This window comes from Sorex araneus, chromosome 3 (assembly GCF_027595985.1).
Source record: "Sorex araneus isolate mSorAra2 chromosome 3, mSorAra2.pri, whole genome shotgun sequence".
Classification (NCBI taxonomy): domain Eukaryota; kingdom Metazoa; phylum Chordata; class Mammalia; order Eulipotyphla; family Soricidae; genus Sorex; species Sorex araneus.
Genome location: NC_073304.1, coordinates 175,703,803 through 175,716,178, shown reverse-complemented (window position 1 = coordinate 175,716,178; position 12,376 = coordinate 175,703,803). Strand labels below are relative to the sequence as shown.

General features: G+C 61.4%; 1 protein-coding gene across 10 annotated transcripts in view; it reads right to left on the bottom strand.

Moving 5' to 3' along the window:
- The window catches only part of PKNOX2 (PBX/knotted 1 homeobox 2), a 179,195-nt gene that overhangs the window by 50,817 nt on the left and 116,002 nt on the right, over positions 1–12,376 (bottom strand). The window lies entirely within an intron of this gene.

The following is a 12,376-nucleotide window of genomic DNA, read 5'->3' as shown; positions in this document are numbered from 1 at the left end:
GTGAGCAGGTGTGCATGTGGCCGTGCGCTGTGTACATGTGTATGTGAAAGCATGAGAGCATTTGCGCACGTGAGGGTGCTTGTGAGAGCAGCTGTGTGGTATGTGCACATGAGTGTGCGTGTGTGCATATGTGAGCACCTGTGTGAGAGCGCATGTGCACTGCTGAGTGGGGCCCAGTGTCCGGGGCTGCGGGCTCTGTGGCCAGGAGGGGAGAGGGCACTGAGCTGATAGACGCGTGGGAGCAGGCAGGGGGTGGGGCTGAGTAAACATCCCTCCCCAAGCTCTCTGGGCCGAAGTAAAGCCTTTCTCCACACCCCAGCAAGGGGTGCTAGGCACTTCCAACTTACCAGGAGCTCAGGACCTCCTGACTGTGGCTGCCCTGGAGGGCAACCACCACGCGGGGCTTGGAGCTAGGTTCCACTGAGCAGCCAGTCCTGGGTGCCCACCCTCGGGGTGCCCACCCCACCCCACCGCAACCAGCATCTTCTCCTGGGCGCTGCTCAAAGCACAGTGAGCCAGGTGCCTGGGGATGGCCTGGTACCCTCTGTACCCCCTTCCTACCCCCTCTCTTTCCTTTGTATTGTGGGGACAGGATCCTTCTGGGCCTTTCTCTCCGGCCACCACTGAGCTCTCCTGTCCCCACTCCCAGCCCTTCAGAGCACCCAGACTAAGTGGTAGGACGAGGATCCCTCCGTGGGTACGCAAGTCCCCACACGACCATCACGCCCCGCCTACAGTCTCCAGGCCCCGCCCCACATGACCACTATGCCTCACCTACACGGCCACATACCCCGCCCCATGACACCAGGCCCCGCCCCCACGGCCCCACCCCGCCCACATGACCATCAGGCCCCGCCCCACAGTCACCAGACTCCGCCCACAGAACCACAATGCCCCACTCACACAACCACAATGCCCCACCCACACAACCACATACCCCGCCCACATGACTGCCAGGCCCCACCCCCACAGCCCACACCTACTCAGCCACCAAACTCCGCCCCCACGCTCACTCCCTACCCACACAACTGCCAGGCCCCACCCCCACGGCCACAACAGGCCCTCTTGGCCTCCAGGCTCCGCCCACAGGACCAGGTGGCAGCATCCCCTCCTACAGAGGCCTTCAGAGGCTTCTTCCTTGCTTGGACGAGCAGACCCCCCTGAGCACTGACCCAGGGCAGTCAGGTCCCTCTCCATCCGCCTCTGTGTCCTTGGGCTCCCTGCCCCTCATCCAAACTCACTCTTGCAGGGGTCCGGATTGGAGTCCCTCAAGAGCCCCCACGTGCTCCTCGATGCTGAACTCAAACCTTCAGGCTTCCCAGACCTGCAGCCCGACCCCATTCATCCACCACCAGGCCCAGCAACTTGGAGGGCCTACATGTCCGTTAACTCTGAAAACGTCCTTTGGAGGTGCAGGCAGAAATACCGCTTGCTTTTTATTACCTTTGCACAATCACATCTGCTTATTGCACACACACGATCAAGCAAAGTCAGCTGTGATCACACAAGTAGATGGAGAGGACCCTAGTTAATGTGTAGAGCCCAACTCTTTCTGAAAGGCTCCCTCCCATGCATGCTTTTCTGGAGCCAGCCAAAGACCAGACATGCCCTCGTATAACGCACAGGAAACAGGTTACTGCTACCGGCGTTCTATCTATGGATGTGCAATCATGCCTCCGCCAGATTTTCGCTATTATAAACAAACAATGCCCATTCTTGGAGTCGAGTCTGGCTCGGGACCTGACGGGAATGTTTGGGTCTGCTTCTCGGTGCTGGGCTGCCACACCCACAGTTTGTTCCTTTTCTGTGAACTTCCTGGGACATATTTACTCTTGATTCTTGAGTCTTCATTTTATAGAAGGCGCTGAGCTTACATCGTGGCCCTTCACTGACATGTAACATGGGACCACAGGCTGGCTTTGGTCAGGGCATCGTGATTCCCTCTGCTGAGGCTGGAGTGATAAGCACGAACCCCACAGGGCACATGTTGGGGCGTGTCAGCTGACATGCGTGGTCTGCGCTGCCAGATTCAACTCACCCTTCACGCTTCGTCTCTGCCACCTGCCCCCACGAGGCGAGTCCCTCCGCAAGGCTCCCCGGAAGCTAGGGGCACTTCTCTTAGAAGGCCAAATTCACTTTCTCAGCCTTGTGCCCGAGGCCCAGGTGATTGGCATGTCCTTCCCGAGCACCAGGCCTGCAGCAAGCCAGGCTCCGTGCTCTTACCTCGGTGCCCCCTGTGCTGAGCTGCGGAACCGCTACACCTTTACTAAGGGGGCAAGGGAGGCAAAGCGGGATGGGAACAGCCCCGGAGCAGAGCTGGTGACCGGAAACCCGTCCTGAAGGCCAGTGTCCCTTTGAGCTCCAAGAGAGCAGCCCTGGGGATTTCGGGAAGGGGAGACTTCCCTGCAGGACAACCCCTTTGGAGACCTCGCCCTCCACACAGAGGCTTTTTGAGGATGAGGGTCTCTGCGAAGCCTTGTCTCCTTCCTCTGGTTTGCCCCCAGCAAGACTGCGGAATTACCCGGGTTCTGAGGGGCTCCGGCCGGCTTCCCCTGGCCGCACAGCTCGCTCGCTCACTCCAACGCAGGATGGAGGGGAGAGCATCTCAGGGTAAGCAGGACGAGGGGAGAGCATCTCGCACAGGCTCACTGGGAAGCAGGACGAGGGGAAGAGCATCCTGAACAGGCTCAGCATCCCCTCCTTCCTGCCCCCAGGCGGACCAAGCTGCCTTTTCCTCCTTTCCATCTCAGGCCACACCTCTGCACAGTGCTCCCAGCACTCAGCCTCCTGCGCTCGGTTGCGTAACCCCAGACCTGCCCCCTGGCCTGCTCGGCAGAGCCTGTGGCCCAGCTCCAGGTCAGCGGGTCCGACTGTCGCCGAGGACGGGCGCAATGCGGCGGGAGGCTGCTTTCGTTCCCCAGAAGGGTACGGGGCCCAGGAACCCGGCGGTGATGCGGGGTGAGGGCACCCAGAACACACAGTGGTGGGGTTCAGAGGACAGTGGGGGAGCAAGAGGCGTCTGCTTCCACCGGCCCCCAAGAGGCTCTAGAACCTTTGCCCCATGCCATACCCCCCACCCTTGGCACAACTCTACCCACGGGGGCGCTTTGTCCTGTTTTGTTGTTGTTGTTGTTTGTTTTTAACAAATAGAAAGAACTGAGGCTAAAGGCCAGTCACACAAAATCACAAAACTGGTTAAGGGGCAAAGTCCAGAGGTTTGCGGAAACTTCCAGGCCCCCGTGCCCACCCGCCAGGGCAAGGGTGCAGGGAGACAGGCGCTTCGGCCCCACCTTGCCTGGGAAATAAACAAGGAGAATTCTTCTCATCATTTGGAGAGACGGTGACATTTCGTTTGACAAAGAATCGAGGAAAAGCCTCTCCTGGGACTAGTTTTGGGACTCGGCTGCGATAATATTGCTTTATTGAAAAAGGATTCGAGGAACTGAGCTCCGGATGGCCTTTTACACAGAGTAATTTATGCAGGAAATGAGAAATAAAAAAATTTTTTTTCAAAAAAAGAAACACACTTTGAACTACAGACACACGGTCACAAAGATAGAAGAGAATAATGTATGTGATCACGGTACACACACACAGGCCAAAAAAAAAAAAAAAAAAACCCTGCTCAGGGTCAAGGACATGTGAAGACAGAATTCCAGGTCTCCTTCAAGATGGTGACCACGTGGTCCACAAGAAGCCAGTGTCCTGTCCAGCCACCCGGAGCTCTGGGCACATGCTGCCCACCCGCCCCCCCCCCACCAAACCCACACGCCCATGTCCACTGCAGCCAATGAGGGACGGCCTGGGGTGGCTACACTGAAGGCGTGACCCTCTCAGTGCCTCCCTGGTAGAATCACCGCCACACTCGGACCCCTGGGGAAATGCCTGTGACGTTCCCAGGGCCGCGCATACTCATTTCCCCCCAGGCCTGCTGACCCTGGCTGGACTCCTGTGAACCCCCCAACTGCGGCCACACATCGCCCCTGGGTGGGCTGGGGGCTCCCCCGTATGGCCCTTGCCGGCCGGGGCAGGATGGGGCCCACAGGGGAATGCATCAGCACCGGCATCCTTGTCTCCATCCGCAGAGGAGGGGAGCGACTACGGTCACTCTGGTTCCTAGTGACACCGACTCAGCTGCTACTGAGGCCACCCCCCTTCCTCACCCCTCCCCCCACCATTGCAGCGTCCATGTCCCGCAGTAAGATTCCAGCACTGCGCTCAGGGCAGCCTCTCTAGCTGGCTAGTGTTTGGGCGCTGCACCCCCATTCTGCACCGGGGGTGGGGAGGGGGGTCCTGGCTTAGCCCCGCGTCTCCTCTGGAGATGATCAGAGAGTGATTTCTCGTCGAGGATGGTGGCACCGGAAGGGTCAGACCCGCTTCGGAGACAGAAGAACCAAACCAGCGAGTGAGGCCAAGGCTGCAGAAGCGGCAGCTGATTCAGGCTCCTGGATCTGGACCATTCCCGCTATCCTGCGGGCCACGCCTATTTATTTCCTGGGGGGTCTGGGGACAACACCTGGCAGAGCTCAGGGTCTGCTCCCTTTTAGAGGGGAAAAATACACAGTCCACCTCAAGGAAGCAAGAATGTGTGTGTGTGTGTGTGTGTGTGTGTGTGTGTGTGTGTGTGTGTGTATTTCTATTGCCTCAGTTGGATTGTTAAATAATACCTGCAATTTCCTAACTCTGCTGCCATTTTTGCAAGCTTGGGGTAGAAGGACCCGAGCAGCTGTTCCCTCATTTAGGAAAGATTCCACCATCTTTGGGATGTTAGGGGTGAGATCCCTCCGCTAAGGAGACCAGCCTGCAGTTCCCCTCACTGTTCTCTATTCAGCCGTCAACTGTTTCGTGAGCATCTGTTATGTGCCCGCAACTCGCCCATCTGCTCACGACACAGGCTAAGACTTGCAGCCTGAGTAGGGGCTCCCGTCCACCTGGGGCTGGAGACAGGAGTGGGGGAGGGGTGGATGATAAAATAAAGTCCATGAAAAAAAAAAAACAGCTAGCAGAAGGGAAGGGAATGGAACTTCCCAGAAAACCTGACCAGGATCCCAAGAAAAGAGGCAGCTGGACTTCCCAGGAGAATCTAGGATAGATTCCTCCTGCTGGAAAGAGGGACTCTGATGGATTCTGAGGGGCTCTGAGGGGTTCTGGAAGGTTCTGAGGAGGCTCTGAGGGGATGCTGAGAGGGCTCTGATGGGTTCTGAGGGAGCTCTGAGGGGCTCTGATGGAGCTCTGAGGGCTCTGAGGGGTCCTAAGGAGACTTGAGGAGGCTCTGAGGGGCCTTGAAGGACTCTGAGGGGTTCTGAGATGTTCTGAGGGAGCTGTAAGAGGTTCTGAGGGGCTCTAAGGGTTCTGAGGGGGGTTTTGAGGGACTCTGAGGGGGTTGTGACGGGTCATGAGGGGGGTTCTGAGGGGGTCTTGAAGGGCTCGGAGGGGTCCTGAGGCATTCTAATGGGATCTGAGGGACTCTAAGGGGTTCTGAGGGGCTCTGAGGAGGCTCTGAGGGGTGACGCCGAGTGTGGGGCCCGGGCAACCTGTCCCATCTCCGGGACCTCCAGACCCCATTGCAAACCCCAGCCCTTTAGTCCCCCATCCCTGGGCTCCAGTGGGATTTGTGAAAAGTCTCTCGCACTGGATGACACGGACCACACGGCTCCCACAGAAACTTCCAGGCGCGCTTCCCATCCCTCTCCCGAGAGCCGTCTAGGCCAGGCCACCCCTGCACCCTGTGCCGTGTTGGCAATGGAGCATGAGTGGGGCACCCCCACGCCTGGCGTATCTGGGGCAGAAACTCTCCGGGGAAGGTGCCAGAGCCGCGCTGCCCCCATCCGGGGCAGGCTCCCCTGCAGATGCCGCGGCCTCGATATTGAGGGGGCAGGGGGCAGGGGGCAGGGCAGGAGTCCGAGAGGGCACAGCGCCCAGGAGGAGACTCTGATCTGGACTGGAAGGGAGGGAACGCGCTGGTGTGACGGAGGCCGCTGGACTCCGCACGGCCGGGAGCAGCTGTGGAGAGGAGCCCCTCAGCACCCCTCGGCGCAGCCACCCCCGTGAACGTCCCTCTGCTGGCCCAGGTGAGCAGGGCTGGGTGCCCAGGGCCCTCTGGCCCACACAGGCACAGACCCTGCCCCCAGCAGCACCCAGGACCCGCAGCTGAACGTCACTCTCTACAGCTTAAGTCCCAGGACTCCAGGTCTAATCAGAAATGACGCTCCTCCCGCACCCATTCTCCTGGCCCGGGCTGCACAGTGGAGCTGCCATGGGGCTGGAGGCCACAGGGTGGTAAGGGGCAGCTCAGCAGATGGGACTGAGAAGGGCTGAGCCTTCCCCACAGCAAGCACGGTGTGAGGGCTCCCTTCCTCCTCCCTGCTTGCCACCCTCCCCTCCTCCCTCCTTTCCTCCCCTGCTTGCCTTTCCTTCTTTCCTTCCCTCCCTCCCTCCCTCCCTCCCTCCCTCCCTCCCTCCCTCCCTCCCTCCCGTCCTTCCCTCCTTCTTTCTTTCCTTCCCTCCCTCCCTCCCTTCCTCTTCCCCTCCCTCCCTCCCTCCCTTCCTCTCCCCTTCCTCCTTCCTTCCTTCCTCTCTCCTTCCTCCTTCCTTCCTTCCTTCCTTCCTTCCTTCCTTCCTTCCTTCCTTCCTTCCTTCCTTCCTTCCTTCCTTCCTTCCTTCCTTCCTTCCCTCCTTCCTTCCTTCCTTCCTTCCTTCCTTCCTTCCTTCCTTCCTTCCTTCCTTCCTTCCTTCCTTCCTTCCTTCCTTCCTTCCTTCCCTCCCTCCTTCCTTCCTCTCCCTCCTTCCTCCCCTATCACTGTTGTATTGGGGCTCTCTCTGCACAAGGACACACTGACTGCTTCAAGGCCTGTCCTTGGAGAGCAGGTCTGTGCCTTCCCCATCTCTGGGTCCCTTTACAGCTCCTGGTCCCAGGCCCAGCCCAGGAGGAGCTTTTGTGGACAGCTGCTCCCACACGGAGGGGTGCAGTGGCAGTACCCGCCTGGGGGGGGCGCTAGGGAGCAGTGTGGGAGGATGCAGTGGCAGTACCCGCCTGGGGGGGCGCTAGGGAGCAGTGTGGGAGGGTGCAGTGGCAGTACCCGCCTGGGGGGCGCTGGGGAGCGGCAGGTGCCATGCCCGGTGGTCCTGGGTGCGCGGAGGGTCAACTGTGGCCTAGACACACGCCCACTGGAGGAGGCCTGGGAAGCATGGGGGCGGGGCGCCCGCCATCTGAGAGCCCCCCAGGCTCTGCCCTGTCAGTGCCCCCCACAGCCTGCCGCGGGCGGGCAGAGGGGCAGGAGCGGGTGGCGCGGGGCAGGCCCCTGGCGGGAGGGCACAGCCCCAGGGCCGGGAGCAGGGGATTAATAATGCATCGATTTTAAAGCGGGGAGAAGGCTTTTTCTGCTTCACAAACAGCAAAGTGAATGTTTGAGCATCCCGGCGGGGGGCTAATGAGGACTCTGATTAGTTATTCGGATTCTCCTGGCTGCCGCCATCCTTCCCCGGACCAGAGCAGGAGGGGGCGGTGATGAGCCCCCCCCCCTCTCTGCGCCCCCCTCAGCCCCAGGAAACCCGCAGCCCCCCTCCACGTCCACGTCCACAGTGTGGCAGAAGGGGGGGCGCTGGGGCTTCCAGGTGACCAGACGCTGCCCCCGACCAGGGCTGAAGGCCGCCCTCAGCCCAGAATCCCCGCGGACAAGGAGGCCGTTTCTCCCCCTGGGAGGGGTCTGGGGGAACCTTTCTCTCGGCCAGGGGTGAAGCTCGGGGTGGGGGCCACTCCCCTTCCTGCCAATCCTATACCCCCTCCCCACACACACAGGGCATGGAGGGGCTCCAGCACCTCTGAACCTCGGCAAAGTGTTTCCGGGTGCGCACGGGTGCCCCAGAGCCCCCATCCCCCAGACCTGCCTTGCCCGGAGTGTGCGGGGCAGCTCTGCGGGTGAGCCATCGCCAGCACCCCCAGCAGCACCTCAGTCCTCTGGGTCCAGGCCACTCAGAGCCGGCCCTGAGGGTTCTGGTCCAGACGAGGCATTACCAGCTCGGCTCGAGCCCCGCCTCCATTTCTTTTTTCTTTTTGAGGTTTTCGGGCCATAAGTGACGATGCTCAGGAGTTACTCCTGGCTCTGTGCTCAGGGATCACGCCTGGCTATGCAGGAGATCGTACGCTGGGGATCGAACCCGGGTTGGACATGTGCATGGCAAACACCCTCCCACTGTCTTTTTGTTTGTTTGTTTGTTTTATTGGGACATACCCAGCAATGCTCAGGGGTTCCTCCTGGCTTCACACTCAGGAATTACTCCTGGCGGTGCTCAGGGGACCATATGAGATGCTGGGAATCGAACCCCGGGTCGGCCACGTGCAAGCCAAATGCCCTACCCGCTGTGCTATCACTCCAGCCCTCTCCTGCTGTCTTATGGCTCCAGCCCCTGCCCCCATTTCTGGGCCCTTCCGAGCCTGGCAAGTCCGACCATCCACGATGTACCTGCTGCCCAAAGGGAGCACCCGGACGGGGGACAACATGGGCTCCCCCAAAGTCAGAGGTGCCAGGCGGCAAGTGTGGCGCCCGAGACCAGTGTCACATGTGCTGGGCCCAGGGCGGCAACGGGCACAGGATGCCGGCGAGGACAGCGGCACTGCCCACCCGCTGCAGCCCAGAATCCTGTGTCCAGGCTGGGAGGGGCCAGGGCGGCCCCCCTCCCGCCAGATCACTGGGCCCCCGATGGGGAGCCGCGCAGGCACGCAGCTCCCCCCGCTCTGCACCGCGGCAGCCCGGCCCCTCGGCAAGTCATTTATTCCTCCATAACATTTGCTCGGAGGGCCGCTAAGGCTGAGTTACAGCCGGGACCATTATCTCCCAATAACTGTCGGGAAATGTTAATGGTAATGCATGGATCATGCAGAATGCCACATTAGTGGTTTTATGGTGGACATAACATTTTTATGAACTTTTTCTCTGGTAGCATCAGCCTCCGATGGAGAGGAGAGGAAAGAGGAAGGGAAAGCGGGCTGCCCGTGGGAAGGAAGGGGGCAGGCGGCCTCTGGTGCGCCCAGACAGGGCGGGGGCCTGCCTGGCGGCGCCCCACTTTTGCGGGGGACCTTCAGCCTCGGGTGAGGGTGATGGGGCGGGTTGGGGAGAGCAAGCGGCTAGATTGGCAACCAGTGGGAGACAGTTTCCCGGCAGCCCTGAAATTTTGCATCTTCTCTGGAGCTGCCTGCAGGGGGCGCCCAGTGCGGGGGGTGGGGGTGTGTGTGGCAGTTGTCCCCCTGCCGGCCGGCCAGGGAGGGGGACCCTGGCTGACCTCTTGGGGGTGGCTCCTGGCTTACGGAGATTTCATTTCTGCCATTAGAGGGAAAACACAAGCTCGGGGCCGGCAGTTCTTGACGCCTGGCTCCCAGGCCCATAAAGCGGCTGCACTCGGCACTTTATGTCCCAGCGCGGAGAGAAGCACCCTTGCTTCTCTGCTCAGGCATATTTTAACTGAGCTGGTGTCTCCGCCCTCCAGAACGTTCTTGCGGGGAGCTGGATTTATTGCTGTTCTCTTTTTTGGTTTGTTTGTTTGTTTGGGGCCACACCTGGCGGTGCTCAGGGCTGACTTCTGGCTCTGCTCTCAGGGATCACTCCTGGCGTGCTCGGGGGTGTCGGGGATGGAACCCGGGCTGGCCAAGTGCAAGGCCAGCGCCCTCCCTGCTGTATTATCGCTCCAGCCCCCAGAACTCCAGGACCACAGCCGGGGCCAGCCTGCTGCCCCTCCGCGCTGCAGCCAGCCCACCAGCCCCCGCCAGAGGCTGACCGTCTCCCCGCGGGGCTGGTTCCCTGGTGGGAATCGCGTGCCAGGGCTCGGAAGGGGGCCAGGGGTGAGGGCGACGCTCTTCCCAGGGACACGGAAGGCTGCAAGGCCCCCTTGGCCCTAAGCTCGGGGCTCCGGGCCCTGCACTGTGACAGGGCTGGGGTTGCCGGGGGTGGGGTGGGGCGAGGACGGGTAAGAGCAGCACACCCCGAGCTCTGTCCGGGGTGGGGGGTGCCCAGCTCCATGGCCGCCGGGCTCTGTTCCCCTTCGGAGGTGACTCAGGTGCGCCTGAGGAAAGGGATGGTGCCGGGGCTGGTCCCCCGCACACCACCTCTGCTCTCCTGAGTGGGGTGCCACTCACAGCTGGCACCCCAGCACCCATTTCTGTGCTCGTGTGGGGTAGCTGCACCCGGCTCTGGGGACTCAGCAGGCTACAGGTCTGCGTCCCGCCAACAGGACAGTGAGGACAGTCTCCCTCCTCCCACCTGTCTCTTCCTCCTTCCTCTCACCTCTTGCCTCCTCCCTCCCTCCTCCGTACTGCCTTCCCTCCTCCCTCCTTTGGCCTCTCACCTCCCTCATCCCTTCTTCCTCTTCCTGTCTCCTCCCTCCTAAACCCACCAGGCAACCTCCGCCCCACCCCCTCCCCGCTCCTGCCCCTCCCTGCACCAACAGCCCCTCCCTCCAGACCGCCCCCCCCCCCACCAGCAGGTCAAAGTGGACAGGTCTGGCCGCTGGTGCCCTCCCCGCCCGCGCTCCCACAGCCCCACCCTAGGCCTTTCCTTATCCCTTGGGCCCACAGGCTCCATCCCAGGGACCCGCCACTTCCCCACCCAGTCTGCATCCTGCACTGTCCTGCACTGGCAGCTCCAGGCTGGTCACCCCACCCCCCACCCCAGGTGACCAGCTCCCCTCAGTGGGAACTCCGAGGCACAGCTTGGCAGGACTGGGGGTACATCACAGGCTATCAGCTCTCCTGGGGCACCCCTGAGGGGAACTCCCCTAGAGACCAGCCTTCTTGGGGGAGGTCTGGAGCTGGACCCCCAATGTCCGGGGCCCTGGGGTCTGCACAGGCCAGAGAAGCTCCACCCGAGAGCCCCCTGGGATCAAGAGGCAGAAACGCGTGCTGGGAGGTAGGGAGGGGCTCCTCCCTGGGCAGTCCTGCTGGCTCCCCTCGGTCCTGCACGGCTGCCTGTGTCCCCCCAAAGCGACGGAGAAGCTTGAGGCCACAAGGCTGGAGGGCAGGGCAGGGGGCCCTCCCACCCTCCCAGCCCCCGCTTCCCGTCCGTGCCCCAGGCCTGCCAGCGGACGGGGACCCAGGGCCCCACAGGCCAGCTGGGTGACTGCGGGCACAGCTTCAGCCCGGCCTGTATGCCCATCTACGGGAGTGGGGACGGTGCAGGGGCTCTGCCTCACCTTGGCGGGGCCGAGGCTCAGGGCCAAAGGAAAAGTGGCTCTTGAGATCAGGGGCTGGCCAGTGCTCCCTGGACTCCGGTCTCCACTCGCCCACTGCGGGCACGCGGGTGCGATGCTCTGCCCCGCGGCCGCCCCTCACCCGGGCCGGCCTTCCCCCTCAGCACGTAGCAGCGGCTCTGACGGGAGGCGGAATCAGTTGCAATGCTCCGGGCGCGAGCGCGAGCGTGCCCATCTCCTTAGGCGGGAGTCCCGGGGAGCTGAAATCCTGGATAATGCCAAACAATTCAGCACTTTATTCCCTCTTCACACTGTCTGCGACACAAAATAGAAAAACAAAAGAAACCACCCATTTCCGCTGCCATCGGGTGCCCGCAGTGGCTGGCCTTTCTCATAAGGCCCTGCCGTGGGGGTCCTGCCCCCCTCTGGAGAGGGGCCACCGGCGAGGAGCCCAGGACTGTCCTGGCTGTCCTTGGCTGTCTTGCAGGCCAGGGCTGGAGAGACAGGATGGCCACAGGGCACTGGCCGTGCTCACGGCTGACCCAGGTTTGATCCCCGGCATCCCGCACGGTCCCCCATGATCACCAACAGTGATCTCTGAGCACTGAGCCAAGAGTAAGCCCCGAGCACCTCTGGGTGTGGCATGAACACCAAACCAAAGCAAAACAAAAGGCTTCAGGCTTGCATTTGTTTACTCACCCACTCAACTCACCCATCCGTTCACTCATTTATTATTTATTCACTCACTCACTCATTCATTCATTCATCCCGAGCATTTATTTGGTTCCTGACACTGTGAGGGGCTGTGGGGCCTGGGAGACCTTCCTGCCTCCGCCCACAGGCATGTCTCGGGGCTCTATAGGAGCACAGGAGAGGAGTCCCTATTCTGGTTTCTTACTGCCACAACTAGCATTATTCAGGCTTACTCCTGGCTCTGTGCTGTGGGCTCACTCCCAGTGGCAGGGCTGGCAGGGGGGTGGGGAGGAGGGTGGCGTATGTGGCAGCCAGGAAAAGAGGATGGAGAGGTGGGAAGCAGAGGGACGTGTGTTTGACAGGGTGAGACCTGCCTAGGGCACCTCCTCCAGGGAGCCTTCTATGATTTCTCAGCACTCAGCACGCTCCTTCCCCCGTCCCTACTCAGGCTTTCTGAGGATGCTCGCAGACCTGTCCTCCTGCCTGCACCACGCTGCTGCCCATT